The sequence below is a fragment of the Panthera onca genome, chromosome A3 (genome assembly GCF_046562875.1).
Source record: "Panthera onca isolate mPanOnc1 chromosome A3, mPanOnc1 haplotype 2, whole genome shotgun sequence".
NCBI lineage: Eukaryota > Metazoa > Chordata > Mammalia > Carnivora > Felidae > Panthera > Panthera onca.
In genome coordinates, this window is record NC_138341.1 from 21,386,777 (window position 1) to 21,414,671 (window position 27,895).

A 27,895-nucleotide genomic window follows, 5' to 3' on the forward strand; every position below is an offset into this window, starting at 1 on the left:
CAGTGCTGCTGGAACCACCACTGACCCCAAGGATGCCCTTCTCCTCTGCTGCTTCTGCCACAGGCCCTGCCAAACCGCAGAAGAAAAACCTCCCCTTTTTCCTCCCACCTTCCAGCCCCCACCAGCATCTTCCACTGGCAACCAGAAGCAGGAGAGCCTGGGAATACAACTGGCCGCCTCCTAACCCCTCTGTGGTTCAGAGAACTCAAAAGGGCAAGAAGGGAGCTTGGAGCCTACAGAGACCTCATCTGCACAACGTCCCAGTCTGGTTTTGTGGGTGTGATGCCCACGTTCAAGATGCAATATTTTTGTTACTGGTTTTTGTTTTCCACATGGTCTCTGATTCTTTCAAAGTTGATTTTTTTTTTCCCTCCTCTTTGTTCTCGTCTCTCGGGCGAGGTTTTCCTTTAATGTTTAACAACCCTTGCAATGAAGAATGGCACACGAGGAAGCTACAGGGGAGTCTGAGTGTGCAGACAGACTGGCCCGGCAGCCGTGCGGCAGGGGGGCAGTCGGCCGGGCCCTTTTTGACCAGCCCTGTTCTCTCAGGCTCACCAGCGGCCCCCGGGAGCGTCCTCCAGCCTGCGGGGAGGAGGCAGGCCTAGCTGGGTCTAGCTGCTGGCTGCAAGAGGTGAGGAAATCCATATTTAAAATCCGCTCTGCATACACTTCCTTATTCTCCCTGGCCTTGCCTCCCATTCCCCTGGGGTCCAGAGACCCTTATTTCTTTCTTCTCTTGAGCATGAGTCTCCAGGCTGGTGTTGGGATGGGGGGAGAGAGTCACCCAGTGACAGTGCTAGGAGAGGAACACCAAGGGAGCTGCCTCCTGAACAGCGCAACCAGTCCTCTCTGCTAGCCCACCCCGTGCACACCCCGACGCAGAGGGACCCGGTGCCCCCGGTTGTCGAGCCTTAAGAAGATTCTGCTGTGTGGGTTTTGATGGTCCTGACTTTCCCCACTGCTGGCTTGGGGATCCCGCTCTCGTGGGCTTGTGGGGGCAATTTCTGTTGTCCATCTGCCTTCTGGCTTTTAGGATTGTGTTAGTTTTCCTCTCTCCTCACCTCCCCATCCCTTGAGTTCATGTTGAGGTTCTGACTGTAGAGAATTGTAGGTCAACACCTATTTTCTCTCTTCGCATGAGAAGGCCGATTCCGCTGTTTTCTGGGTTCTCTTTCTGCTGTTGAGAAGTCAGCCGTCAGTCCGACAGTTGCCCCTTTGAAGCCGGTGTTATTTTTCTGACTTCTCTCTCCTTAAAAGATTTCTGCGCTTTTGGTATTCTGCAATGTCATTATGACCTGTCTTCTGTGTGGACTTCCTTTTGTTTATCTAGCTTGGCATTCATTGGGCTTCCTGGATAGGGAATGATGTCTTTTCATCAATTTTGGAAAATTCTCAACCGTTACTCTTCAAATAATGCCTCTCTCACCATTCTCTCTCTTCACTTTCTGGGTCACAGGTTTTCTGCCTGCCAGACTTTACCACCACATCCTCCAAGTTTCCTTCCCGCCTCTGCGTTTTGTCCTTTTGTCTATCAGTGCTGCACACCTCATTGTTCCTTCTGCCCTAACTTGGAATTAATTGATTTCCTTTCAGTTATGTCTAATCCACTTTTAAAGCTGACCGATATCTTAATTTCAGTTACTGTATTTTTCTGTTCTAGAATTTCTATTTGGTTGTTTTTAAAATTGTGATGTCACATTGTATTTTATTTTTAAGTAGTCTCTACACCCAACATGGGGCTCAAACTCCAACCCCGAGGTCAAGAATCACATGCCCTACCAGCTGAGCCAGCCAGGCTGTCATGTCACTTTTCATAATGGTTCCCGGTTCCCTGCTGAAAATGTCGAGCTTGGTTTTTATATCTTTTAGCATAGTAAGCACAGTGCCTTGCAGACTGTGTCTGATAACGGGTCCCTGTGGATCTGTTTCTATTTGTGTTTTCTGTTGATGCTCACTCATTGCTTTTTTCTCTTTGGTGCTTGATTACATTTGATACTATGACTGACACATCTATATGAGGAAATAATTTGAAACTTAGAAGATCTTTCTCTAGAGAGCATTTGTTTTTTGTTTTGTTTTGTTTCCTACCAGGTGCCAAGAGGCACTAAACATTTAGAACCAACATAATTCCATTTCAGAGCTTGAGATTTTCTGAAGCACCCAGGTGATTCAAAGCCAAGGTCTATCTCACATCTGAATTTCTTCTCATTCACCTTATTCCCAAGGTACAACCAGTCCGCTTATCCTGCTTACCTTGGTAAGCTTGTACTTCACCTTTTGCCTCCCTAACCCCCCAAGGCTGTCAAAAGCATGGTTCATTTCTTGGCTACTTTTTTTAGGACTGGCAAACATCCCCACGAGAAACAGTTAGGCCAAAGCTGCTGTTAAACTCATCTCTAGATTTCCAACCTCTCTTTGATCTTGGATCAGTAATGACTAACAATCACTATCTTGTTAGCAGTTTAATGCTTTTAAGAAAAAAATACATTTGTCCATTTTTTTTTTTTCAGTTATCTTCAGTAGGAGAGTGGTTCAAATGACCACTGGCATAAAGACAGACAAACCAATGAAATAAGATACAATAGATAGCCCAGGAATAAACCCTTCCATATATGGCCAAATGATTTCCAACAGTGGGGAAAAGACAGTCTCTTCAACAAATGTTGCCGGGAAAACTGGATATTCCCCTGCAAATGAATGAAGGTGGACCCTCACCTGACACCATCTAGAAAAATCAAAATGGACCAAAGACCTAACAGTAAGAGCAACAATTATAAAATTCTTAGAAGAAAATGTAGGATAAAATCTTCATGACATTGGATTTGTGATTTCTTGCATATGACACCAAAGGCACAGGCAACAGAAAAGAAAAATAGACAAATTGGGCTTCATGAAAATTCAGAATTTTGTGCAGCAAAGGGCACTATCAACAGGGTTAGAAGGCAACCCCCAGAAAGAGAAAATATTTGCAAATCATATCTGATAATGGACTAATGGACTAATAGAACATACAGGGAACCAAAACCCAAACACAAACAAAAAAAAAAAAAAATACCTTGATTCAAAAATGGGCAAAAGACTTGAATAGACATTTCTCCAACAGCGATATTATTAATGGCCAATAAGCCCATGAAAAGATGCTCTATATCACTAACCATTAGAGAAGTACCAACAAAAACCACAATGAAATACCACCTCATGACCATTAAGATGGCTACTAGTAAAACAAAAAAAATAACAAGTGTTGGTTGGACGTGGAGAAATTGGAACTCTTCTGCACCTCTGGTGGGAATGCAAAATGGTACAACTGCCATGGAAAACAGTAAGTATAGAGGCTCCTAAAAAAAAGTTTAAAATAGACTGACCATATGATCCAGCAATACCCAAAAGAATTGAAAGCAAGATCTCAAAGATTTGTATACCCATGTTCAGTGCAGTACTATCCATAGTAGCTACAACGTGGAAGCAACTTGTGTCCATCAACAGACGAATGGATAAGTAAAATGTGATATACACATACAATGTAACATCATTCGGCCTTAAAGGGGAAGGAAATTCCGACACTACAATGTGGATGAACCTTGAGGATACCATGCTACATGAAATAAGCCAGTCACAATGAGACATACTGTATGATTCCACTTATATGAGGTACTAGAACACTCAAAATCATAGGAACAAAAGTAAAATGGTGCTTGGCAGAGCCTAGGGCTCGGGGGTGGGTGGGGGGGAAAGAAAGGGGAGTTAGTACTTAATGGGTACAGAGTTTAAGTTTTGTAAGATGGAAAGAGTTCTGGAGATGGATGATGGTGATAATTGCACAACAATCCAAACGTACACCTAAAAATGGTTACCTTTTATGTTATGCGTATTATACCACAATTTAAAAAAAGGTTTTTTAAATAGTATCCATGAGCCAGTTTATATTATAAACATAAATTGAGCCTCCATCCAGCAGAAGGCGCCAGGCACCTGAAGAGACCTAACAATGGAACCTGCCTGCTGCTGGCAGATAGGGTGCGTCTGTGGTTCCACTGGGCAAACACCCATTGTCAGCTGTCTGCAGCGGTGGAATAATGGCTCCGGATGCCAGCAGAACACCACCCCTTTTTCATGGTCCTAAGATGGAGACAGTCACAGTTACGTGACAAAGAGACCACATTTGCCACTCTCTTCACCAAAAGAGTTGGGTAACACCTGTGCCCTGGGAAGTCTTAAATGCATTCTGCATTCAGTAAATGCAGAATTCTAGAATCTTCATAATCGGAGCTTAGAAGCCATCCTGCACAGCCTCTCTATTCTAAATCAGAAACTGATGGGCGCCTGGGTGGCTCAGTCGGTTGGTTGAGCATCCAACTTCGATCCAGGTCACGATCTCACGGTTCATGAGTTCAAGTCCCACATCGGGCTTACTGCTATCAGCCTGTCAGTGTGGAGCCCACTGGGATCCTCTGTTCCCCTCTTTCTGCCCCTCCCCATTGCACTTTCCCAAAAATAAATAAATAAAAATTAGAAACTGAGAGGCACCTGGGTGGCTCAGTGGGTTGGGCATCCAACTGTTGATTTCAGCTCAGGTCACGATCTCCTGGTTTCTTGAGATCAAGCCCCACATTGGACTCTGCACTGGTAGCATGGGGCCTGCTTGGGATTCTCTCTCTCCCTCTCTGCCCCTCCCTGACTCGTGCACATGAACACTTGCACCTCTCTCTCTCTCTCTCTCTCTCTCAGAATAAATAAATACATTTTAAAAAAATTAGAAACTCAGCCACAGAGAGAGGAAAGAGCTGTTCTTCACTCACAGAGCTGGCTGGTGAGCAACCCTGCTGGCCTCTGAGCTCCTGGAAAACAGAATCTCTGTCATCCCTGTCTCCGTGTCCCCACTTCTTAGCCCAGTTCTCAGCTTAGAATAACTACTTACTGAGCGAACAAATGAATGAGGGAGTGGGTGAAGGAATGAGTTGTGGCTAGAACCCATATTATATTACAGATGTTAGAGATTTTGAGACTACATGTCTGGGCATCTATCAGCCTCTGGAAATTTCTCCAAAGTCCAAGAGGTCTAAATGAGGCAGATTTTTGGGTGCCTGGCTGGCTCAGTTGGTAGAGCATACAACTCTTGATCTCAGGGTTGTGAGTTCGAGTGCAATGTCGGATGTAGTGATTACATTAAAAAATAAAATCTTTAGAAGAATAAAAATAAACTAGGCAGGGGCATCTAAGTGGTTCAGTCAGTTAAGCCTCTGACTCTGGATTTCGGCTCAGGTCATGATCTCACAGTTTGTGCCCCGAGTTGGGCTCTTCACTGGCAGTGTAGCGCCTGCTTAGGATTGTCTCTCTCCCTCTGTCTGCTCCCCAGCTTTTGCTCGCTCTCTCTCTCTCTCTCTCTCAAAATAAATGGACATTATGAAATATATATATTAAAAAATAAACTAGGCAAATTTGTTTCTAAATTATGAAAATTATGATGTCTGGAACCCAAAGTAACCAAGAGAGCACTGAAGAGGTGGGTGTGGACAACAATACGTACTTGCTTCTATGGTCAAGCAAGTTATCCATTACAGAAGACCCATAAGCAGAGTGCCAGATCATAGCGTGGAAAAAAGAAATAGTGTTGAGTGTCCCCTGTTGGGAACATCAGCAATCAATAGAGAAAGTAGACTGGATATGCAAAGGGAAGCCACAGCCCCTGTTCTTCCTCTCCCCACTCACTTCCCACTCACTGCCTCCATGAAGTTTCTCCATCACCACCCGTCTCCACACCACCCCCAGGTGCATCCCACGCAGTTCCGTGAGTTTGCCGGGACTTACAGATCTACTTTGCTACTGTTCTTTGGGTAGTATGAGAGCTGTCATCATCTTCATCACATTAGTACTCTCCTCTCACTCAGGTACCCCTTCATTCATGACCTGCCTCCAAGAGTCCAATTAGCCACCGTTGCTGCCTGGCTGGGCCATAAACCAGCTTGTGGAGAGTCCCCTGTAGACTGTGGCTCTGTGGCCCTGAGTGGTAAACCCTCAGGTTCCCAACCGGGAGGGGAAGACACCTGAGCCATAGATGCAAGTATGAAAAAAGTGGTATTTTATTGTCTGTTATTCATATTTTCCTAACCAGCAGAAAAGCTGAACGCAGGTTTATGGGCCATTTACATTCCCTCCTTATAAACCCTACGTATTCTTTACCTACTTTCCTTTATCAATTTATAGAAACTTATATATATTAGAGATACTAATCTTTACTAAATCAAATACATTGCAAATATTTTTTGACTTCCGGGAAGAATTTATTTGTATATACATGGTATGAGATAGGTATCTAATTTTATCTTCTTCCAGATGGCCAGCAAAATATGCCTGCATGATTTATTAAGTAAAGTGCCTATTGAATTTTCCTCTATAGGATGAAAAGGCCTCCTTTACTATATATTAAGCTCCCATAGATACTTCCATTTATTTCTGCTCACTCTTTATTCTTCTGTTAGTTATAACAAAAAATGGGAAATTACCTGAATGTTTAAATAGACCATCGTATATCCATACAATGAAATATGGTATGCCCATTTACCCATATACATATTACCTATGTAGCTATTAAAAGTAATAAAACCTATATCTATTGGTCAGGAGGGACTTTCGTGATATAATAAGTAAAAAAGGAAAATTACTAAGTATTATGGATAGACATGTGAAACATGGTATTTATTTTAAGAGGTAATAAAACTATCGTGTGTGGGTATACAACTCTGTGAATGTACTAAAAACCATAGAATTCTGCACTTTAAAAGGGTGAATTGCACAGCATGTGAATTATATCCCAATAAAGCTGTTTTCTTTTTTTTTTTTTTTAATGTTTATTTATTTTTGAGAGAGTGAGACAGAGCATGAGTGGGGGAGGGCCAGAGAGAGGGAGACACAGAATCCGAAGCAGGCTCCAGGCTCTGAGCTGTCAGCACAGAGCCCGATGTGGGGCTCGAGCCAGGAACCGTGAGAACATGACCTGAGCCGAAGTCAGACGCCCAACCGACTGAGCCACTCAGGCGCCCCAAAGCTGCTATTTTCTTTAATAAGTTTATTTTTTATTTATTTATTTTTTTTAGAGAGAGAGAGAGTGCACAAACGGGGTAGAGGGGCAGAAGGAAAAAGAGAGAGAATCCCAAGCAGGAGCTTGGGGATCAATCCCACAGCCCTGGGATCATGACCTGAGCCAAAATCAAGAGTTGGACACAACCAGGTGAGCCACCCAGGCGCCCCTCCTTAATAACTTTAAATTTGTGTTTGTGCATGTTTGCAAGGGTATAGAGAAAAGGGTAGGAAGATCCACCCCAAGCTGTCCATATGGGGTTGGGATCAGGAAAGGAAGAGGGGATAATTAACTTTCCTTTATACACGTCTGTATTATTGAATATTTTGCACAGAGAATGTTTGTTTTGTCATTTTAAACTTTCAATAAAATAGCTTTCCAAATTTTGTACTATTACATCTTTCCAATGGGAGAAAAAAAAAAAAAAAAGACTCGGGCCTCAATGTTTATATGTTTGAATCCCTGCTGATAACAGCTGTTGTTCTTATTGGCTAAACTGATGAGAATGTACAACCGGTTCCAAATGCCCAGCCTCTAGAGGCATCCAGAAAGAACCAAATGCAGTTCAATCCAGCAGAGAAACAAGAAACTTTCAGAGTCCCCAGCTGAGCTGAAGAGAACTCACAAGATGGCTCTCACTGTACATTCACTAAGTTCTAGACAGACCCCGCACCACTCCAGACCCAGAGGTCCACGTGGACACCCTCTCTAGTCTTACCGTCAGCTTGCGTGGAGGCAGGGCTCATCAGAGCAGAAGGCAAAGGGCCATATACTGAGATGCCAGCCAAGGCTGTGGAGAGAGAACTGTAATTCAGTCCACTGTAAGATGAAACCATCCCTGCATGTAACAAGTGTCTCTCCAAGCCTCTTCAATCTTTCAAGCTTCCTCAGTTTCCTCAGTGTACAGGTATATGCACACGGGGCACACCCTGTGTGTGTGTGTATGCACTTGCTTGCTGAGTGTGGAGCCCGTTTAAGATTCTCTCTCTCTCTCCCCTCTCTCTCTGCCCCTCTCCCCCGCTCCTGGGCTCTCTCTCTCCTTCTCTCTCAAATTAAAAAGAAAAAAGAAGCACAATCCAAGTAAAACTTACACAGAGGTGTGCCAGGCATATTAGTAATACGTACGACAGTGAAGAGATGGCCTGGTAATTTGGTGTGCTGATGAGCAGGCCGCACGTGGGTGACCCCCATGCTAACTGCTGGACCAGGATTATGACACACCAAACCCAAGGTCACCAACCCCAGAAGGCTTACTGGGGAAGAAGGAGCAGCTAGATGGATGGGTCGGCACACCCAGCCCCAGGGGCCGTTAGCGGTAACCAGTGCATCGCATTCTCTCTCCCAGAACCTAGACCGACCAGGAGAAGCCAGTCCTGCAAGAACCCACAAGAGATTTCCAGGGGTCACATAGGCCTGGGGCCTCACTGGGCTCTCCTCCTGGGGCCTCTCCCAGCCTCCCCATTCCACAGCCAAGGAAACAGAAGCCCAGGGACGGTAAGTGAATTCTTGGGCAAAGAGTTTCTCCTGCCTGAGGTCAAGGGGACTTTGCAGGCATGAGGTGGGACAAGGGAGGGATTCTCAGTCCTGCTGCAGCAATGGGGACGACGCACCAGGGAGACAGGGAGGGGAGAGAAGTGACAGAGAAAAGAAAGACAGCATTAGACTATGACATGAGTCAGCCCCCAATCACCCCGCCAAGATCCTAGGGGATCTTGTGTTCCCCAAACCGATTCCCACCAAAAACAGAGTCCAGCCCTCCTGGGGGCCCAGGGAGCACTCCAGCCTCTGCCCCTCTGTGAGGAGAGAAAGAGCTGAAGCCGTAGCAACCACCAGGTACTGCAGAACAAGGCAGGAGTCAGGGGACCTTCCCAGTCCCCTCCCTGCTGCACTGTCCTCACTTGTGCAAGATTCTGACTTTGGAGATCCCTCTAAAATATCCCTTTGGCCCTTGCTATGGACTGAATTATGTGTCATCCCCCCAATTCATTTTTTCAAGTCCTAACCCCGGTACCTGGGAGACAGGGTCCTTAGAGGTCATTAAGATAAAATGAGGTCATTAGAATGGGCCCCAAGGCAATGTGATTGGTCTCCTTATAAGAAGAGGACAAATGGACACAGATGGGTATAGAGGAAAGATCAGGCGGAGGTACAGGGAGAAGGCGGCCATCCGCAAGCCAAAGAGAGAGGCCACAGAAGAAACAGCCATGTTGGCACCTTGATCTTGGACTTTCCACTTACAAACTGTGAGAGAATATGTTTCTGTTGTACCCCCAATCTGTGGTACTTTTTGTTGTGGTTTTAAGTAAAAAAATTTTAAGCCATCTCTGATGAGGGACCATAAGGCAAGCTGAGGGCAAAGTACAGGCTAAAACCCCACCACCACCACCCCCCACCCAGGTGGGATATGGGTGATATTCCTCAGGCACTCCTGGCTGCCCAAAAACAAAGGGAAGGAAAGGAAACAAATGAGTAACTGATAGAAATCACAGTCATGCAGGACAGGAGTCTCCATCAGTTTACAAATATCTTAGTAAATTACAAGAAAAAGGCAATCTTATCAATAGCCTCATCTCCAGAAATGTATAGACTCAGTTTCCTGGAGCCCCAACATCACCCCTCCATAGGCAAGAAGGAAATGGCACAGTCAAGTTAAATTTCCTAATAACCTGCAGCCCATTGACAAATACTTGAGGCAAATACAGAGTGTATAACATTTCTCCAGGAACCCCCTGCCTTCATAATGTTAATGACTTACTAAGAGGAAAAACAACCTTAGCTTGAAGTAGCAAGGCCTCAAGTATCTTAAAGAATCCTCTTTAGCATATCAAAGTCCCTCTGGAGGCCTCCCTTTTGTCTTTACCTCCCAATTCCATAGTCTATAACCAATCACTCTTCACAACCCCCTGGGCACCATTTTCTGCCCACCAGCCTTGTCCCCATGCTTGAACAAAATCACCTTTTTTTGCACCAAAGAGGTCTTCAAGAATTCTTTCTTGGCCGTTGGCTCTGGACCCCCACCATCACCCCAAAACTTCATCAATCTCTACACCCAACATGGGGCTTGAACTCACAACCCCAAGATCAGGAGTCACACGCTCCACCGACTGAGCCAGCCAGGCCGGCGCCACCCAGTCTGTGGTACGTTGTAAGTCAGTCAGCCCTGGCAAACGAAAACAGCCCTCATCTACCACCCGGATCTCACTGTTCTAGGGGCAACCACAAGAAGACAATCCAGGTGTGACAACAGGAAGGGACCCTGGGCTCACTACAGAGAACGAGTATGGAGGCTGTGGGGTGAGAAGGTGAAACGTCACCATGGCAGACATGTGGCGTGGGCTGTTCAGGGCAGCCAAGTGGGAGTGCACAGAAGAGTGTGTCCTGAGTGAAAGGAATGGGTCCCTGCGTGCTTGGGAGGGAGTCCCAGACTCGTCTGGGGCCTTTTCCACCGGAACCCCCAGGCAGAGACCCTTGAGTAGGAAGAACTGTAGAGCTAGCTCATGGTAGGAAGAGAAGCCTGCCACCCCTCGGCTCAGGTCCACCTTCTCAGGTGGCAAGAACAGCAGGCCACAGGTCCAGGGGGAAATCTGAAGGAAAATAAGCCTCATTAGACCATCCCACTGGCGACACCTATGCAGACATTGAAATTAGAACGTGATTATAAAAAGGAGAGGCAGACCACATCGATAAAGAACTTTCTATGTCCCGAGGGCTTTCACGTGAGCGGATATGCACCCATTCCTCCTGACAGGTCTGAGAGGTGAGCGTCGGGATCTCCGTCTTCCATCCGAGGTAGTAAATAACCAGGAGAAGGGAACCGAAGCCTGGCACGGGACAGCCCCAGGTTTGGACCCCTACTCTGGCTGCAGCTCCGTGACCCAGGCAAGTAGCTCATTCCCTCTTAAGCCACGGGGATGAGAGATCCTTCTCGCTGGGGTACTGTGAGGGTTGAACACATTGATGTGGGGGAAGCGTCTGCCCCCAAAAAAGGGTAGCTGCTACTATTCTTGGGATTCTGCCCTACCGCAGTCCCACACGGACGCGTTTCGCGAGGCTGAGGGGCCGCGGCAGGAGTGGGGCTGGAACAGTCGGCAGACCCAAGTCCCAGGAACGACCACCAGGACCAGACCCCCTGGTACCTAGCGGTATGATGTGAGGTCCGGGAGTGAATAACCAAGAACGGATTCTTGAGATGTTTTCAGTTGGGGGGGCGGGGGGGGGGGGGAAGCGGTGTTATTAAAGCACAGGGATGGGACCCGTGGGCAGAAAGAGCTGCATTGGGATTGTGAAGGATATACTTGTAAAGTGGGGGGAGGGGTGGGTAGAGACGGAAGGAAGTTTCCAAATCCCAAAGGATTTTCATATGTTAAAGAAGACTTACGAGATCCTGGAGGCCTGGCTGTTGTCAAGCTAAGGGGTTTTTTTTGTTTTTTTTGTTTGTTTTTTTTTTTTTTTGCATCTAGCGAAGCATCAACATGAAGACACTTGGGAGTCTGGAGGAATGTCATACACTGGTGGCCTCAAGTGTTTGTCAATGGGCTGCAGGCTGGAAGAAAATTTAATTTTATCTACACTTCCTTTTGCCTTTGTTCTCCACATCACCAAGCAAGGAGCACAGCCACACAAACGGGGGTGCTGGCCTTTGAAAGTCCTTCAAGGGTAGCCCCGGGCCCTATTTCAGGATGGCTATGCAAGGCTGGCTCAGAGGAGAGCAGTCTCAGGGGCTAGGACTCGGTGGGGCTCAGGGGTTTTAAGCAATCCTGAAAGGTTGTCACCAGCTATTGAGTAAAATTGGTCACCCTCAGCTCCACAGCAAAGAGACTAATCTGCCATGACATCTTGAATTTATTCAGTGCTTTTCTGCCAAGGAGATCAAAGTACTTCAAAATAATTTCCACTAAACTTCTCTGAGAAAGAAGCCAGTGGGAAAAAAACCATTTCACCTATGAGCTGTGCTTGACATCAGTCATAGCCTCTGAAGTTTTATAATTCTTCATGATTTACAAAATGCCTTTGTATATAATCCCCAGTGGCACTCTGGGAAGTAGACAGACGGGTGAGATTGACCCCACTTTACAGGTGGGTAACTGGGAGCCCAGGGAGCCTGAGCGCATCTCCAAAGTGAGGGCAGCACGTTGGTATTGAGTTCCACGCAGATCCCAAGCAGGGCGCGGTTCCTGGAAGGCCTTTGAATCTAGCAGCTGGTAACAGTGCCGGAAGCACCCACTCTCCGAATCCCGAGAAGCCAGTGCTGGATACAGTGGAAGCAGCCATCTGCAGTGCCTGATGGGGGTGGAGGGCCAGAGCCATCCTGGCTGCAGGACCCTGGGACCCCAGCCAGTCCCACACTGGGAGGTATCCTCCAGGCATGGCCATGTTTGCTATTTTCTCCTTCCCAGGGTGCCCCCAAATCCCTCCCATGTTGTCAACCCGGCCCTCTCTCCCCTCCCCGCAGGACTCACCTTCTCCAATCCTACCCCTCCATCTCCCCTCTGCTTTTCGTTTCTTGCTCTTCACGGGACATTTCTCCTGGTCTGTGGACTTGGCCAGGGCCACATCCTGAAACTGGAAAGAACCTTCCCCGACCCTGCTGGCCCTCCCCTCAGCTGCTGTCTACACCACCAGGGCCATTTCCTCTCCCTGCCAACTTTCCCCTGGCCCCAAGACAGTGCTTGCATCCATTGTCTCCCCACCTACCCCTGAGCCTTCGAGGGACCTCCACCCTCTCCCTGTACTGCGACTGCTCACCACACACCGTCACGACGGCCTTCTACTAGGGGGTCTCCCACTGCGGGTGCTGTGCCAGCCACCCTTAATCTGACCTTGAGAGAAGGGTCCAGGGGAGGCAGCACAGGCTCACTCAGCTCGGGGCTGGAACTCACAACCACTGTGGCTCCTGCTCCGCCACAGCCCCTCTGGTTGGGCCGTGTGTGTGGTTGGCCCAGGGGAGGCCTCCCCCATGTTAGAAAAAAAGCCCACTGACCCAGTCAAAGGAGGGATGCGGAGACTGGGAGCACAATGAAGAGAGGCTTTAATCAACATTCTTGGAAGAGCAGGTGATGGACAGGCACTCTCCCGGGCAGTTACAGCAGACAATTTATCTCCTAGCATGCAAGTCCCTCCCCTGGTTCCTCATTGGCTGAGTGTTACAGAGGTTACAGCCTCACCCAGATGTGGCCTATGCCCGTGTAAGGCAAAAAGTAATCTGATCGGAACAAATGCACATCCCCTAAGGAATGAGACTTTCAGTCCCTCTTCCCTTTGTTCTTTGGCACATGCTCATTGCAAAGCCTGTGAAAATAAGCCCACAAACCAGAGAGGGGAAACAGAATCAGGAAGTGTGGTGTCTAAGGCTTTGGGACTCCATTGTGGGGGGTGGGGGTTGTACACATTTCCAATAGGTTGTAAACCTATTGTTAATTAGCACAGCTTTGATTTGGTATTTCTGAGAATGAATCATCTCCCTTCTCACACCCCACCCTCAGCAGCTTCCTGTCTCCTGCCTACCTGGCCTGCTGCAAGTGTCCCAACGTTCCTCCTTTGTCCCTCTGCACTCACTCCTACACTCTCCTACACTCTCCCAGGCTTCAGCTGAGGGCTCTCTGCAGATGGCCTCTGAATGCTCTGTTGGTCTCCCAGCACCTCCTAGTTCCAAATCCTTGAGGTTACAGCTCCTTGGCTGCTCAACTTCCTGAGATCGTGCAATATAAGGTCTCCAAACCTAGACTCCTCCTCTTTCCCTCAAAGCCGTCTCCACCTTGCCACTTCTCCACTTCTGCCAGGGATGCTGGAATTCTCAGTCATTTGGGGCTTTTGTACAAGCCGGGCCTTTCCACAGGCCTGGCCAGTCACATATTCCTTCTCCCTGTAGCTCCTCAAACCACTGCTTCTTTATTCACTTCACTTACTTACAGCTGATCTATGGTCACCTTCCCACTGGCCTTGCCTACGCCTGGGAGACTCCCAGCCCTGAGCCCCCCAAGTCTCCTGCACATGCCTGGTTTTTTAAAATCATTCTAGTATACATAACGAGGTCAACCCAGGAAAGGGCCAGGGAAAACCCAGAAGCTGTGGTGTCTCAGGAGCTCCACATTTCCCAGCACAAGCTAAAAAGCAAAATGTTGGGGGCACCTGGGTGGCTTACTCGGTTAAGCTTCTGACTCTTGACTTCAGCTCAGGTCATGATCTCACAGTGGTGGGATGGAGTCCCACATTGGGCTCTGCACTGAACGTGGAGTCTGCTTGGGATTCTCTCTCTGTCAAAAATAAATAAATAAACATCTTTTTTTTTTTTTTAAAGACTCATCATTTATTTTTTTTAATTAAAAAAATTTTTTTATTCTTTGAGAGAGAGAGAGAGAGGAGCAGAATGCAAGCTGGGTAGAGGCAGAGAGAGGGAGACACAGAATCTGAAGCAGGCTTCAGGCACTGAGCTGTCAGCACAGAGCCCAATGTGGGGCTCAAACTCACAAACTGTGAGATCATGACCTGAGCTGAAGTCAGTTGCTTAACCTACTGAGGCACCCAGGCCCCCCAGATAAATGTTAAAAAAAAAAAAAAAAAGGCAAAATGTTGGCCTCACACCTGCTCAGACTTTAACCTTCTCCCAAATCCAAACACTCTGACAGTGTTATAGAACTTAAACCGCTTCCTGAACTGACTTCTCCAGGGAGGCACAGGATTCAAAGTCAGGCAGACCTCAGCCTGAAACCTACCTGCCCCCACCCACTTGCTGTATGACCAGTAAGTTGGTAACTTAACTTCTCTGAGCTTCAATTCTCTCATCTGAAAATTTAATCGAGTTGTTGAAAGGATTAAACTTAAACCGGGTAATATGTATAAAGCATACTTCCTGGCACCTCACTCAGGAAGTAGTGGCCTCTGTCTTTACTGGAGACCAAGATATACCCCAGCTGCACCCCCAGCCCCCCTTCTACACTCTATGCCTCAGCCTTGGAGACTTCCCCCAGTGCAGGAAGGGCAGACATGGCTCCTCAGGAGTCATCAGCAAGGGGAGAGCATGTGACAGAAAACACCTTGATTATTTTGTTTACGTTTATTTATTTTGAGAGGAGGCAGGGGCAGAGAGAGGGAGAGAGAGAGAATCCCAAGCAGACTCTGCACTGTCAGAGCAGAGCCTGATGCCAGGCTTGAACTCACAAACTGCAAGATCATGACCTGAGCTGAAATCAAGAGTTGAGTGCTTAACTCACTGAGCCACCCAGGCACCCCCTTAATATTTTCTATATCAAAACTCTTTAAAAAAAAAAAAGCTTTATTCTTTTTTTTTTTTTTAAGTTTATTTTGAGAGAGAGAGAGAGAGAGAGCATGCACGAGGGAGGGGCAGAGAGGGAGAGAGAATTTCCCAAGTAAGGCTCCGTGCTGTCAGTGCAGAGTCTGCTTGGGTCTCTCTCTCTCTCTCTCTCTCTCTCTCTCCCCCTCTCTCTCTCGATGAATAAATAAACTTAGGGGGGAAAAGGGCTGGAAAGCCATTCTTAAAAAAAATAAAGCTAAAAAAAAAACCCACTTAGAAGTATGAATCCCCAACAATCCTGCCATTTGGTTTTCCTTAATGAAATTAGACAAGAGGGGCGCCTGGGTGGCTCAGTTGGTTAAGCATCCAACTTCGGCTCAGATCATGATCTCACAGTTTGCGGGTTTGAGCCCCGCATCAGGCTCTGTGCTGACAGCTCAGAGCCTGGAGCCTGCTTCGGATTCTGTGTCTCCCTCTCTCTCTGCCGTTCCCCTGCTCATGCGCTCTCTCTCTCTCTCTCTCTCTCTCTCTCTCTCTCAAAAATAAATAAACATTTTTAAAAAATGGAAACAATTAGACAAGGATACCAAGATAGCTGTTCACAAATGTTTGTTCTGGGCTGTTTATACTAGTAAAAAAATGCAACAACCTGGTCCAAAAATAGTCTAGTCTATAGGTAGAGTTCCTCAACGTTTTTTATTTATTTTTGGGACAGAGAGAGACAGAGCATGAACGGGGGAGGGGCAGAGAGAGAGGGAGACACAGAATCAGAAACAGGCTCCAGGCTCCGAGCCATCAGCCCAGAGCCTGACGCGGGGCTCGAACTCACGGACCGCGAGATCGTGACCTGGCTGAAGTCGGACGCTTAACCGACTGCGCCACCCAGGCGCCCCTTTTTTAAATTTTTTTTTTTCAACGTTTTTTATTTATTTTTGGGACAGAGAGAGACAGAGCATGAACGGGGGAGGGGCAGAGAGAGAGGGAGACACAGAATCAGAAACAGGCTCCAGGCTCCGAGCCATCAGCCCAGAGCCTGACGTATAGGTAGAGTTCCTAATTGCAAGCAAAAGAAACCATTTCTGGCTGATCTGGGTGGAAAAGGGATTTATTAAAAGGATATCACATAGCTCTAGGTATGTAGCTGGGAGTGGTGGATGATGTGGGAAAGCAAAGGCAAATGAAAAATTAAATTTCCTTACTGCCTACAGCCCATTGACACATCCTTGAGACAGCCAGAGTGACCTTCCTCTAGGAGCTCAGCTGCCTCGATGATGACACTTTGCTAAGGACAAACAAAAAGGAATCCTAGCTTAACATTCTCCTGACCCCTCAGGATCCTGTAAGGCTACTTTAACATATAAAAATCCCTTTGGAAACTTTCTTTATCTCTACCCCCGCAAGATATACATTGGCAACCATACTCTAAGCATATGGCCCATATGCTTAGATATACATATACAGCTGAAGGGTCTCATGGCTACGGTTTTACTAGACAGTGATAAGTGACCTTTTCTTAACAATAACTAACCCCCTCAAGGTCCTGGATACTTTGCTTCCAAAATTCCTTAGAAACTTATGCTCTCCCTAACTCCCTAACCCCCTCCCATCTTGAAGTTATATAATCAGTCACCATTCACAACCCAAGTGCAGCTCTTTCCACCCATGGGTCCTGTTCCCATGCTTTGGTAAACCACCTTTTTGCACTGAAGGCTGCTCAAGAATCCTTTCTTGGCCATTGGCTCCGAATCCCAACGCTTCAAACAGCATCAGTGGGTACCTGGGTCACGGGCAGAACTGGTACAGTGGGCTTACCACTACATTTCCAACCAGAGCGGTGCCAAGCTCTAGTCATTACCACCAGCTCCACTGCTGTGGGCTGCCCAAGCAATGCGCCGTCTTGCTGAAGAGTTCCTCCAGGGCCTCTCTGCTTTTATGCCACCAGTTCCTAGTTCAAACATGGGGTGGATGTGCCTGATGGGCAGAATCTGGATCCTATGCTTGTGCCCCACTGGCAAGGGAGCCTGGGAACCAGTTTGGGACTTTTGGTTTCTATAGAGGTAGTCTGGCTCTGTTTCTCCTCATGCTGGAAGGAAATTTGGATGCTGAGGAAGACTGACACATGTGCAGCGGATTAGGAAATGGGTAAAATAAATGATGATGCTTGAATAGAAGTGGGATACTATGGTGAAGGGGCTGAATCTAAATCTACAAACTTTAGTTTCCTAGCTGAACTTGATTCTTATCACAAGTGCCCATTCGGTGGGGGTGAGAGAAGCAATAGTAAATTAATCTCAGAGAATTTATGGTTCCTCTCCTGTGGAGCGTGTCTAAATTCTGGAGGCTTACACAGAGTAACAGCAAATACCCTCTGCTCTAGATTCTCCATGTCATTTGGACAATCTCCCATCCCCCCCAGTGGCGCGGGGTAGAGGGAATAGACACCCTCTCTTTGGTGTCCACAGAGGCTGTGCTCAGCCCTTGTCACCTTCTCTGTCGCTCTACTCAGCCCGAGTCTGGAAATATTAATCCAACCTCCAGAGCATGAATAAGACTTACTCAGACTTCTGGGGCGCCTGGGTGGCTCAGTAAGTTAAGCATCTGACTTCAGCTCAGGTCATAATCTCACAGTTCGTGAGCTCGAGCCCCACGTCGGGCTCTGTGCTGACAGCTCAGAGCCTGGAGCCTGCTTCGGATTCTGTGTCTCCCTCTCTCTCTGCCCCTCTTCTGCTCTCTCTCTCTCTCAAAAATAAATAAACTTTAAAAAAATAAAAAAAAAAAAGACTTACTCATACTCCTATATTCTTCAAAATCTATTGATGATGCCTCAGTTCCTTCCTAGCCTGAGGGGTAGGCTTTGGAAACACTAAAGGCAGGAATTAACTCCTTTTTTATGCTTTCTGCTTTTCCTGAAGCAGTGAATGTTGAGTCCCCTAGCTGACTGAATGGAGAAAGAACCAAGGAAATATGTAGAAATATCCCTCAGTAGACATTTCAAAACAGTCCCCCTTCACACTCTGTACTTACTGATATCTTTTTCAGAAAGGTAAAATCAGGGATGCCTGACTGGCTCAGTTGGCAAAGCATGTGACTCTTGATCTTGGGGTTGTAAGTTTAAGGCCCACATTGGGTCTTTAAAACTCATTAGTTAATTAATTAATTTAAATAAATAAATATTAAAACCAAATATTTAAAATAAATAAAATTTAAAAACAGAAATAATCTAAGTAATGAAAATATGATAAAAAAAAGAGGTAGGGGCGCCTGGGTGGCTCGGTCGGTTAAGCGTCCAACTTCGGCTCAGGTCATGATCTCACAGTCCGTGAGTTCGAGCCCCGCGTCGGGCTCTGTGCTGACAGCTCAGAGCCTGGAGCCTGTTTCGGATTCTGTGTCTCCCTCTCTCTGCCCCTCCCCTGTTCATGCTCTGCCTCTCTCTGTCTCAAAAATAAATAAACGTTAAAAAAAAATTTAAAAATAAAAAATAAAAAAAGAAAAGAGGTAAAATCATGACACAAACAAATATAAAATGAAGATATGTTCAAATTTTTTTTAACTCACTTATTACTGACAGAATCAGCAAGCTATAACAATTATTAACAAGGACAATCCAAATAACAAAGACATCTATAGACAGGTTGCTGATATGAATTTGCTAATAATAGAGGCAAGACTGTTCTCTTTCACTGGATGAAATTGATTGCATCTTTACTGGAGAAAATGTATTTACATGTCTGTAAACAGGAATCATTTACAACTACCATCAATTCTTTACATTACATTTTATTCTAGAGAGTTACAGAATGATCAAAGATGAAAGGCACAGACATGATAGAATTGGGTGAGCCCAGAAAGGTCCAAGCCTGGCCTTCCATAGAAAGGGACCTCTACTAATTTCCTAGGGTTGAGTACCACAACCCTAAATGGGTATTATAGAACAATGGAAATGTATATTTTCCCAGCTTGGGAAACTAGCAGTCCAGGATCAAATTGTCTACAGGGCTATGCTCTCTCCAAAGGGGCTAGGAAAGAATCCTTCCTTGCCTCTTCCAGCTACTTGTGGTTCCTGGCAATCCTTGGTGGTCCTTGGCTTGTAGACATCACTCAGCCTCCATTGTTACATGGCATTTTCCCTGTGTATCTGTGTCTAAATTTCTCCCTTCTTTTTTTTTTTTAAATGTTTATTTACTTTTGAGGGAGAGAGAGAAAGATCATGAGCACTAGCTGGGGAGGGCAGAGAAGGAAACAGAGGATCTGAAGCATGCTCTGCACTGACAGCAGAAAGCCTGATGAGGGGTTCGAACTCACAAACCATGTGATCATGATCTGAGCCAAAGTCAGACACTTAGCCGACTGAGTCACCCAGGTACCCCTAAATTTCTCCCTTCTTATGAGAACAGCAGTCGTATTGGATTAAGGCCCACCCTAATGACTTCATCTTAATTTGATTAAATCTAAACACTTCTATTTCTCACAGTTCTGGAGATTGAAAGTCCAAGATCAGTGTGTCAACAGGGCACATGGTCTGGTAAGGACCCTCTTCCAGCTCTCCTGGGCCCCTTTTATAAGACATTAATCTCATTCATGAAAGCTCTGACCTTATGACCTAATCATCTCCCAAAGGCCATACTTCCTAATACCATCATATTGGGCATTACGATTTCAATATATGAATTTGGGGGAAACACAAACATTCAGCCTGTAGCAGAGCCCAGTCATAGAGGGGCCCTCACACTCTCATGGGTTTTACCTCCAAGAACCCCACCAGTTTCTCATGATAAAGAGTAGAGAAGATCCCTTTAATATTTCTGGCATGGTAACCATTTTGAAATAAACCCAGAAGGTTCTCCCTAATAGGGACCTCCAAGGGAAACCTCACCAGAACCTTCTCTTACCTGAAGGAAGAACAATTAGCCAGCTATGACCATGTCTAGCCTCCCTGTCTCATGTAAGAGAAGGGAGAAAAAAGGCTGAGAAATGCTTCTGAAGGTCAGAGCCCAGGGACTCAGGCCTGCTAAAAACAATGAGATTTAATCGTAAGATTATGGAACACTTCTCTTTCCAACATCTTTCCACTACATCAACAGGCTTCAGGATACTAACAGTGGATTAACTGGGAAAGCTGCATATCACAGAGTCTATCTAAGAAGGAGTTCTTAGGGAAACCCAAAAATTACAGAGGGGTAAAAAACAAGGAAATTAGAGGAAACAAGCCTGTGGCACTCAGAGCCACAACAATTCTTAAACACAGCCCAGCTCCTGCCTAGAATAACACAAAGCATTACACTAAAAACCTACCTACCTCAGTTTCTCTTACCCAGTTTGTCATGTCTAGCTTTCAACAAAAACTTACAAGGCATGTTAAAAAAAGCATGAAAGAGGGGCACTTGGGTGGCTCCATTGGTTAAGCATCTGACTCTTGATTTCGACTCAGGTCATGATCTCACAGTGTGTGTGTCCGAGTCTTGAGGAGTCTGCTTGGGATTCTCTCTCTCCCTCTCTCTCTCTCTGTCCCTCCTCTGCTCATGTATGCATTCTCTCTCTCTCTTTCTCTCTCAAAATAAATAAATAAACATTAAAGAAAAAAGCACGAAAGAGAGGCGACTGGCTCGCTCAGTTGGTGGAGCATGCAACTCTTGATTTTAGGGTCATGAGTTTGAGCCCCACATTCGATGTCGAGATTACTTAAATAAATAAAACTTGATTTTAAAAAAAGCACAAAAGAATACCATCTGAGGAGACAAAGCAAGCATCAGAACCACCCTCAGCTATGACATAGACTTGGAATGATGAGATAGGGAATTTAAAATAACAATGATTATTATGTTAAGACTCTGATGGAAAAAGTAGGCAACATGCAAGAATAGATGGGGACTTCAAGCAGAAAGATGGAAACTCTAACAAAGAATCAAAAAAATAAAAATAAAAAAGAAGGAAGAAACACTGTAACACAAATGAAGAATAACTTTGATGGGCTCATCAGCAGACTGAACACAGCTGAGGAAAAATCAGTGCACTTGAAAATATGTCAATAGAAATTTCTCGAACTACAAACAGAAAAAAAATGAAAAAAAAAACCCCAGAATATGCAAGCATGTAGGACAATTCCAAGTGCTCTGAGATACTGTAACTTTGAACAGCAGGATACAGGCTCTCTGGGTACCTCACAGAGCACCCACATGGGACTTTTCATTGTGAAAGTCAGGAGGCAAGCTAATCAAAGTCAACAGAATCGCCAAGGTGGATGGGATGGCCACCACTCTGAAAATTACAGTATGAATCCCCCCAAAAAACTAGATTTGCGAATAACACACAGTGTGGTCTAAATGAACAAATATGGATCCTGGAGTCAGACCTAGGTTTTGATCTCTCTCTGCCCCTTTGAATTGTTTGACCTTGGCACGTTACTTGCCTTTGAGATCCTGTTTCCCCCTTTCATAAAGTGGGCGTCATACCTTTCTCACAAGTCTGCTGTGAGGATTAAATGAATCCTATGAATAAAGTGTGCAGGAAATTGGGGCGCCTGGGTGGCTCAGTCGGTCGAGCGTCCAACTTCGGCTCAGGTCATGATCTCACGGTTTGTGGGTTCGAACCCTGTGTCGGGCTCTGTGCTGACAGCTCAGAGCCTGGAACCTGCTTCGGATTCTGTGTCTCCTTCTCTCTCTGCCCCTCCCCCACTTGTGCTCTGTCTCTGTCTCTCAAAAATAAATAAATGTAAAAAAAAATTTTTTTTAATTTAGAGTATTCAGGAAATGCAGGAAATGCTCAATAAATATTCACTTTAATTCTTATTGAGATAAGTTCTGATTAAGTGCAACTGAAGAGGACAAATTAGCTGAACAAGGGCTGGCTTCAGGGGCACCTAGGTGGCTCAGTCAGTTAAGCACCTGACTCTTGATTTCAGCTCAGGTCTTGGTCTCAAGTTCATGAAATTGAACCCTGTGTCTCCCTCTCTCTGCCCCTCCTGCTTTCTTTCTCAAAATAAATAAACATTTTTTTAAAAGAAAGCCTTTATAAAATAATATCAGAAAAATTCAAGTAAAGGCAGTAATGGGATTTTTTAGTGTTGTTTTCTTTAGACTCCTTTTATAAATGAAAACCCAACTTGGTGGCAGGGTAAGGGGACTCTTTCCAATATTCTCAGCTTCCCGGCCCACTCATCCAGGGTTTAATAAAGCATTGTGCTGTGGAGTGTGACAGGTGGGGAACAAAAAGATGATTAAAGATGTGGCTCTTAGAGTACCTGTTTTGTTCTCTGAAGGTGGTTGTATATATTTAAGTTGTGTTTCTTGCTGTCACTATTATTCTTGCTAATGCCCAGATGAAGTGTATTTAAGGGAGAAAAATGTCTTAAAACAAAACCTCCTTATCCTTATCTATAAAATGTTGACATTGTGAGACTATGCAGTTTATAGGTTCCGTTAACCTGGAGAATGTGTGTGTGTGTGTGTGTGTGTGTGTGTGTGTGTGTGTGTGTGAAAGAAATGCAAATTTCAAATTGTAGATTTCTGCCAAGGGGCTAGAGCAGCTGGAGTCATCCAGTGATTCTTTAGGTTGGTTTGTGGCCATTCTAGTTCCAAGAGAAGACAAACTTTTATTTTAAAATTACACTTTGAGGGGCCCCCTGAGTAGCCCAGTCAGTTAACCATCTGACTCTTGATCTAGGCTCAGGTCATGGTCTCCCAATTCGTGAGATCAGGCCCGGGAGTCTCAGGGGAGCTGCTTGGGATTCTCTCTGCCCCTCCCCCTCTCTCTTGCACACACATTATTCTCTCTTTCTCAAAATAAGTAAATAAACTTAAATAATAAATAAATAAAATTAAACTTTGAGACTTAAAAATAAAAGCAGGGAAAAAAAAAAAGGATTCCTAGGCCAAAAGAAATGATTTAAATTTTTGGAGAGCTCATCAGCATTTCAAGAGCAGTGATAAGCCACTGGAATTTACTTTGATATTTTCAGCTCCAGCACAGCCACCCCAGCCTCCCTGGGTCCCTTCCCCTGTGTCTCAGCGTTGGCTGGGTGACCACAGCACACCAGGACCTGAAACTCTCTTACTCTCATTCCCCCACTGCCCTTGTTTGTGTATCTGATTAGCGCTATGCTTTTTTTTTTTTTTTTTTAAAGATTTTAAGTAATCTCTATACCCAACATGAGGCTCAAACCCACAACCCTGAGATGAAAAGTCCCACACCCTGCCGCCTCAGCCAGCCAGGCACCCTTAGCTCTATGCCTTAATTCTTCTAGAGGCTTCCTCTGTTCAGTCTTTCCCCCAATGTCCATTTGTCCATCCTCCTGACTCCTTTTTTGGTTCCTGCTCCGTGGCACTGACCTGAATATAGAAGTTTGACTGCTGGCTCACAATTGTTTTAATGGCTAAGAAGATGTCACAATGTGTTCTCCACGCTAGGGTTGTCATTGACTTATGGGGAGGTTTGGGGGGAGAATGGTGAATAAGGTGCCCCTTATTCAGAAGCTTATCATTACAGCGATTTGGAACCCCAAACACATTTACTCATAAAAGCCAGTAGCCCTGAGCTTCATGAAGTCTGGCCCCAACACCAGCCTACCTTACTATCCTCTTTCTCTTCCCACCATCCGCATTCACGGACTTGACTTTCAAGTCGTGATGGGTTCCTCAGGTGCCTTCCAAACACTTTTCAGCTTCCCCACCCACAAATTTATACTCCTTCCTCCTGGAATCCCAGACCTTTGCTTAGAATCATCTAGCAAATAAATATCCAGGTGAAATCCAAATCCAGCTCCTCCATTCCCTGATGATCTGTTCAGACCAGATTTCTCTTGCATGGGAATTCCTATTCTATTTCATCTAAGCTGGTCGTATGAGCTTTACAATAAAAGTCACAGCATATTGCTTTTCGTAGCTGTTATAATGGAAATCTTGGCATATTCTTGTTTCCCCTCACACTGTTCCATGACCATTTGTTGTTGAATAAATTAATGATAATAGCTACATTTGTTGAGTGCATGCTATAGGCCAGGCAGTGTGCTATGCCCTTTACATGCGTTTCCTTATGTAATTATCACAGCAAAATTTTTTTAAAAATTAAAAAAAAAATACCGTGATCCCCACGTTCTCTGGGGAGCTAAGGCTCAGATGGCATAAGTAACTTTCCCAAAGTCAATTATCCAAAAAGTAGAGCAATGATTCCAACCTAGGGATGTCTGACTCCATGCCCTATGTCCTTTCTACTTCCCAGGAGAGATAGCCTAGATTAAAAGTATATGAATAAAACTAAACTCAAGTACTGGGGACATTTACAACCCCCAGGTCTAAGGTGTGTGACTTTTCAATGCTCCAGGCAGAGAGATGGCCACTCTTTCTCTTACCAGGGGAGGTAGGCCCCAGAAAGCAAAGAAACAAGATTCCAAATTTGAGGTCCACAAAATGCTGCAGAAAACATTTCCTGCCACTAGAGGACTCCCTTCCCCTTAGGCAAAAAGCACAGCTTCCGGGGAAGATGGTACTCGGGCGATCCTGCTGTTGCTGGCCTGCTGGGGGCTTCGCTTCGCCTCCCTGAGGCTCAATCCATTTTGCCTAAAGCCCTGGGTCCCTGCAGAACCTGGCCAGCCTGTGAATCCATAGGGCAGTGCCCCAAGCTGGAGCAGTGGGAGGACAAGTCATTCCTGAGCCCCCTGGATTGGGGATGCTTTGGTGTAGGCCCTAGGCTCATTTGGGGGCTCCTTGCATAGCTCAGGACGTGTGAGGCAGAGGGCAGAATAGTAAACCTTCCTCCCTGGAGAAGCAGAGACGCAATGTGAGTAATCAGCATGCATCCCGCCCAAAGCCAGCCTGGCCTGCTCCAGGCCCCGAACCCACGGCAAAGGACTGCAGGGTAAGTGGTCCATGGACACCCCACTTCGGCAGGCTCTGCAGGCGGGATGCACCTGTAGGTTTTGCTGAGAGGAGGAGGGGAGCACTCTCGGGAATAATGAAGCGCTATATTGGTTGAAAATAACTTGCAGAGAAGCGTGAACTACCTCTCTGGCTGCGACTGTACAGCCCGCTCGTCTGGGAGCTCCCCTGCCTTCCCCGCCTCTCCCAAGCTGGGAGGAGAGGGGTTTCTGCAGTATTCCATTGGGGTTCCCCTCCCCCCTCCAGGGACCGTGGGATGGGGTGGGAGGGGAGGACTCAATGGTGCATTTTAATCAACAGCAACACCTTTGAAGTGGCATTAAGTGAAAAGAGGCAAATTGCTAAACCGTATCTAAGCTATTATTACTACAACGACATAAAATAACAGATTACAGCAAAGGCTTGAGAGAGGTTTAGGGAAGTGGTACAAAGAAAGGCCTGATGATCCGCCCTCTCCTTTTTCAGATTTGTTGATTTAGTTCAATTATGCGTGTGTTTAAAACGTGAAGGAAAAAAAGGTGAGTAAATGTGAATTGAGTTATAAAACATTTCCAAAGGCTTCACCGTGTCCTGAAAGGAGGTGTCCAGAAATAGGACAGGCAGCTGGACCTGAGAGCTCCGGATGGAGAAGCCCTAGCTCAGCGCAGCTGAGAGAATGAACTCCAGGTTCGAGCCCCCAGAGCGGACAGACGCGAACTTAGTTGGCCCCGAGGGTCCGTCGACTGTGTACCGTACGTAAGAACATTTCGGTATAACGACCACCCGGTCCTCTCCATCGTGCAGTCCCGCCGAGCGCCCACTTTAGAGGCTTCACACTGGGTCTTGGAGGGAACTAGGCGGCAAAGGGCTGGCCCGGCAGCGGCCGGGGCATTGTTTCAACCCCTCGGGTGGGATCCTGCAGGGAGGGGGAGGGGAGGGAAGGCGGTGTATCCTAGGGACCCGCCCCGTAGCCCTCCCAGGGGACTCGTGCATCAGCGCGTGTGAGCGCTGGGGCTTTGTGAAGTGTAGTGAGTCACCATGGAAACCCAAAGGAACGCGGAGAAGGGCGCGCGGGGGGTCGGCGGGTTCTCCGGCCTCACTCTCCTTCCCCTCTCGGACCCCGGCCCTGCAGCAGGGCCTGTCGGGAGTTGTAGTCCCAAGGCTGCGGCCGCGCGCGGCGGCGAAGATGCGGGGCGCCGCCTGTCCCCGCCTCCCCCTAACCTGCTAGCGCGAGGTGGGGGAGCACTGGGGAGGAGACGTCGGGTCGGTGATTGGCCCAGACCGCCTCCAGCCCCCACCCACGTCCCCTCCCCAGCCCGCGGCTTCCGACTCCAGCGCCCCGCGCGCCAAGGCGGCGATCGAGCGAGCGCGCGTGCTGCCGCCGCCGCCCCGAGCACCCGCAGCTCCTGCGCCGCGTCAAGACCGAGGAGAGACGCACCGACCGACGGACCCTCGCAGCCGCAGCATCCCGGAGGAGTGCGTGATGGCGGGGCGGGCGGTGGGCTTATTCTCCCTGGGCTGGGACATCCATCTCATGGCCTCTGTTTTTCTGGGAGGCGCACAAAAGGGCAGGGTTCGGGGTGCGCCCAGGGGCCCCGCTGCAGGGGACGCGGCGGGAGGTGTGGTTTGGGATTGGGGCGGCCATCGGGGCTACACTGAGGCCGGAATGGGGTCCTCTTTGTACGCCCACGGAGCGCCGTGCAGTGCCTGGCTCATAGTAGGCGTTTCATGTGTGCTTGTGGGATTGCAAAGAACTGAGGTGAGGAGACGGCTCGGTTGAAGGGATTTCACTCTTAGCACATAGTAGGTGCCCAGCCTCTCTCGTCGAGGTGCAGTGAATGGCTGGAGGCTGGGCGGGGGCTTCTCTGGCTACCGGCCCGTCCTGCGCGAGTCCCTAGATCGGCGCTATCTCTGGCCCCCCACCACCACCGGCACACACACCCTGCGTCCATCTCGCCTCCGGGTTGGGATTTGCCCAGCCTGTACCAGACCCGACGGCTTGTTCCACTCGACTGGCTAACGCAGCGGTCGCCTAAGGACGGTTCGCCTGCCGCCTCCGAGGCACCTGCCTGAACTACAAAGGCCGCCTGTGGCTGCCCGCCCCAGAGCGGGCGCCGAGCTGGGTCCCTTCGCTGGAGCCCATTGCGGGATCTCTCCCCGCAGCATCGATCTTGGTGGGCGACAGACACCGACGCCCCAGGCCTGGGGAGGGGCAAGAGCCCGAGCCTGAGAGAAGCTGGAATGGGGAGAGGCAGACGCGGGGCCTCCGTCTGGGCAAAGACGGGGAGATGGGGAAGCTGGGTGGGGACAGGTGACTGGGTCTGGGTGGAGGGGGAAGTAGAGACCAGGGTTGGAGGAGGAAAGAGAGAGGGGGCGGGGGGCGGGTCTGAGGCGGGAGGGAAGAGTGCGGTGCAGGTGGCGCGAGGCGGGGCGAGTCTGGGACTGAGGAAGAATGAGGATGGGAGGGCAGACGCTGGAGGGTGGAGACCGCCGGGGTTGAAGAGGGTAGACGCCGGGGAGGAGGAGACCCGCGCCGGCCGGGGGAGGGTCTCTCTGGGGAGGGAGGTCTCCCAGTGGAGGAAGGTCTCCCGGGAAGGGAGGGGGTGGGCGGCTGGGAGGCGGGTCTCGGGCCTGAAGACCCTCGGCTCCAGGCGTGGAGCCTGGAGATCCTGCCGGCCAGATCCAGGTGGCCAGCTGGGCGTGGCCGTTGGAATGGCA

The 27,895-nt window shown here is 47.5% G+C and overlaps 1 protein-coding gene and 1 long non-coding RNA gene across 3 annotated transcripts in view; both read left to right on the forward strand.

Moving 5' to 3' along the window:
* Positions 1 to 8,408: 8,408 nt before the first annotated feature.
* LOC132687622 (uncharacterized) lies at positions 8,409 to 11,179 on the forward strand. The gene is made up of 3 exons (XR_009614209.2): positions 8,409 to 8,572; positions 10,052 to 10,313; positions 10,827 to 11,179. It is a non-coding gene; the product is annotated as an uncharacterized LOC132687622 (long non-coding RNA).
* A 15,086-nt stretch (positions 11,180 to 26,265) lies between these two features.
* Positions 26,266 to 27,895, forward strand: part of DPYSL5 (dihydropyrimidinase like 5) — a 101,167-nt gene continuing 99,537 nt past the window's right edge. For both annotated transcript variants that reach the window (XM_060650625.3, XM_060650616.3), the window contains exon 1: positions 26,266 to 26,653. The gene's annotated coding sequence lies outside the window, so the exon portion shown is untranslated. The remainder of the gene's footprint in view (positions 26,654 to 27,895) is intronic.